Raw genomic sequence first — 4123 nt, 5'->3', positions numbered from 1 at the left:
GCTATAAAGAGGCATTTAATCTCCTCTTTTGTTACTTCTCGAGATCTTGCTTCGTGAAGCAAGCATTCCCCATAAATCTCATGAATATACGAAGTACGAGGTGGATGATATGGCTAGTGTGGCTAGACCGGGACGTGAATGTGGGGTACCCTGCGATAGTGTTCCACCAATTACACTCGTCGTAACTGGTGAGCTTGTAACTATCGGGTTTGGTTATTTAGTTGTTCACGGGCCACCCGAATATCTGATTGAGGCGAGTTAAGCTTATGGTTTGTGGTTTATTAAACATGTTAAACTTAATCTCGCACTCAATGGGCTCTCCTTCCCCACTATCTTTCTCACGGTTAGGGTGGATAGGAATTCAAGAGTGAGCGATTCGAATGTTTCCTCCCTTTTTTTAAGGAAGTCTAACCATCCAAATCTTGCATCCACTTGACGAATTTTGTCGTCTATTCCTAGCAATTGGCACGACTCTTGATCATAGAATCGGGTTTGAAGCATTTTTCGTGTGAATAGCTTTTTGTGGTATCCTTTGGATTTTTCGGGTAATTTTATTAAAGGGGGAGGATTTGATTGATCTATTGTTTCGTTTAGGGTTTCGGTTGGGCTTTTAGAATGACGATTTTTGTTTATTTGGATGCCGGAAGTAGTCTTCCTCTTCTTCCCTCCCGCACCTCCAAATAAATGAAGAACCATGTTGGAATTTAAGTTTGGATTGGAAAGCTAACTTAAAACACCACAAACACACACTCAACACAACACAAACAATCTCCGAAACTTCAAACCCCCGAATAAATCCAAGTACCTGCTCACAATTCAATATAATTCTAACACACCCAACCAACAGTTCCAACACAACAAATTCACAATTTCACACAATTTAACCAATTTTCATGCACAAGTTAATCAAACTTAAGCAAGAAATGAAGTACAATTCTCTTACTCCATAACCAATCACAAGAATCCACAAATTAATTCAAAGGCAAGTAAGCTTGTTTAAATCACCTAATCATGCAACTAATCACACAACATTCATGAAATAAACAAATTCAGAGATAGAATGAAGAAAAACCATAAGGTTTAAGAGGGAAAGTGAAGTAAGGAAGAAGATTTTACCAATTAGAGTATGAAAATACTCTAAAATCCTCCAATTTACCAAAATTTCCTCCTTCTCTAGCAATCTTGGCCCTTTTCCTTTGTTGTTCTTCAATTTCAACTTGTGGGTCTTCAAAATTTTTGCCCAAATTTGTGAAATACTATGGTTTTTGGAGAGAGAATTTAATGGAGAATAAGAATTTGTGAGTTTTGAGTGAAGAAAGTTAGGATTTTATGATGAAAATAAAGAGAGAAGTTGGAGAAAATGAGGGTTTTTAGAGTGAGAAGTAGATGGGAATGAGGAGAGAGAATATGAATGTAAGAATGATTGGTGAAAATGGGTGTAGGAGATTAAAAGGAGGAGTAAGGTTCTCCTTTTTTTTTTACCCGGATAGGTGGAGCAGGCGTGCAGTAAGGAGGAGCGCCCGCTCCAGACCTGGGCAAACATATTGACCATATTTTTTTTTTGGTTTTCGGTGAGGAGCGGGCGTGCAACATGGTGGAGCGCTCGCTCCAGCTAGTGGAGCGCTCGCTCCAGCTGTTGGAGCGAGCGTGCAGGGACTTGGAGTGCTCGCTCCTAATCGTTGGAGAACCTACTATTTTTTTCTTCAAAAGGGAACACCCTGTGAGGAGCGGGCGTGCAGATGTTGGAGCGCCCGCTCCTGGCTGCAAAGCGCGCGTGTAGTTCCTTGGAGCGCCCGCTCCTAATCTTTTGAAAAACCTACTGTTTTTTTTTTCTTCAAAAGGGGTCACCCTGTGAGGAGCGGGCGTGCAAATATTGGAGCGCCCGCTCCAGATCTCCATCACACCTTCTGTTTCGGATGTTTAATTTCACCCTGTGAGGAGCGGGCGTGCAATGTTTAGGAGCGCCCGCTCCTCACTGCTTATGGCTTGACTTATTTACTTCTTTGCTTCCTATTTTCTGTATCAAAACCATAAGAACATAATTCAAGCCATCTTTTCTCTCCCGCACTAGCCAAGTCAAAGTTAATCTTCTTGATTTCCCATTGAGTTCGGTGTTCAAGCTCCACCGGTAGATGACAAGATTTTCCATATACAAGACGATATGGAGTTGTGCCTATTGGGGTTTTGTATGCTATTCTATATGCCTGTAGAGCGTCATCAAGCTTTTCTGACCAATCCTTCCTATTCCTTGCAACCGTCTTCTCAAGGATTAATTTAATTTGACGGTTGGACACTTCCGCTTGCCCACTAGTTTGTGGATGATAGGTAAGGCCAAATCTTTGGTGAACCCTGTGATTTCTTAGCATCTTTTGAAAAGCACTATGAACGAAATGTGAACCGTTGTCACTTACCACTGTTCTAAGATTTTCGAATCTTGGAAATATGACTGTCTTGAACATCTTCATGACTACCTTGAGGTCATTAGTTGGGGAGACAATGGTTTCAACCCATTTTGATACGTAATCGACCGCCACAAGGATGTATTGATTTCCATAAGAAGTAGGGAATGACCCCATGAAATCAATACCCCACACATCAAATACCTCTAGCTCAAGAATCGGTTGATGAGGCATCTCGTTTCACTTGGATATATTGTCGGTTCGTTGACACCGGTCACAAGTCTTCACAAACCCCCAAGCATCCTTAAAGATGTGAGGCCACCTCAACCCGCTATGCAAAACCTTCAATGCTATTTTGTTTGCTCCCATACGCCCTCTACAAGGATCGAAATGACACATCTTGAGCACATTTTGCACTTCCTCATCTGGAACACACCTATGGAGAAAACCATCTACTCCTCTCTTGTAGAGAATGGGATCATCCCATACATAGTGCCTTGCTTCCCTTTTTAGCTTCTGCATTTGGATTTTGGAGAAATCGGGAGGGAATTCTCCACAAGCCAAATAGTTCACCAAGTCGGCGAACCATGGAAGCTCCTTCTCATTCAAGATATAGAGCACACCATCTCTCAATTCATCACAAATGGGGATTTCATCATCACTAGCTTTCACATTCTCTAATCGGGAAAGATGATCCGCAACCACATTCTCGACCCCTTTCTTATCCCGGATTTTAAAATAAAATTGTTGCAGAGATAAGACCCATCAAAGAAGACGAGGTTTGGAATCTTTCTTTGCCACAAGGTGCCAAATAGCCGCATGATCGGTATAAACAATTGTTTAGGGTAAAAATACCCTAGACACGTGGACCAATGAGAGGAGGTCACGTATCGAGTTCAGGATGGCCCACGTGGCTTAATATCCCCTTGACACATGGCCCCCTTGGATAAATCTCTGAAATGGCGGCCTTCAAGGGCCCAAATCTCAAGAAGCGTCGTAAAACAGCGCAGCCCACTAAAATCTAGGTCAAGTGACCTAGATGGGGGCACATTCTCCAATGACCCTATGAATAGGGAGATATTTCCCCATTTTGGGGAGACATTCAATCATTTATTACACCTACATTCTCTCTCATCAGAGAAACACCTGAGCTTGGAATCCAAGCAGATCCCCACCTAAATTTCCGTACTCTTTATTCCCTTTCAAGTTACTAACTTGATTTTCGGAGGCGGAGCTCCAACTACCCGGAGTCTTCGTTGTTTTGCAGGTACAACTCAGCCGGACCAGTCTTTGTGACGTAACACTCCCAAGGGACAAAAACACCCAAAACATTTGGCGCCTTCTGTGGGGGAGAGTACCTCAAAGATGGTTCAAGAGTCTGTACCACCCCCTAAGCATCTGGGCGATGACCCAGAAGTTTTTACAGACCAGAAGGATGAAGACCTCAGGTTGAAACCTATACAGCCGATGATGGCCCTCTAATAACCAAGCGCATCCGGCATAGAGACACTCTGGAGCGGGGTGCCACCCAGGCGGGTACAAATCGACCCCCTGGGCAGCCGGAAGGGGAAACCCACACGGCAGCTGGATCAGCTTCTGTCACCCGAGACGAACTCATGAGGTTCATGACAAGTTTCAAGGGTGAAATCAAAGATCTGATCACTAAGAGCCGGGCTGGCCCAAGTAGGGGTCAGTCGGCGAAGAAGACTCCTCTAGAAAACGGG

The sequence above is a fragment of the Chenopodium quinoa genome, unplaced genomic scaffold (assembly GCF_001683475.1).
Source record: "Chenopodium quinoa cultivar QQ74 unplaced genomic scaffold, ASM168347v1, whole genome shotgun sequence".
Lineage (NCBI taxonomy): Eukaryota > Viridiplantae > Streptophyta > Magnoliopsida > Caryophyllales > Amaranthaceae > Chenopodium > Chenopodium quinoa.
The sequence above is the reverse complement of the archived record's forward strand: the minus strand, read 5'-3'. Positions refer to the sequence as shown.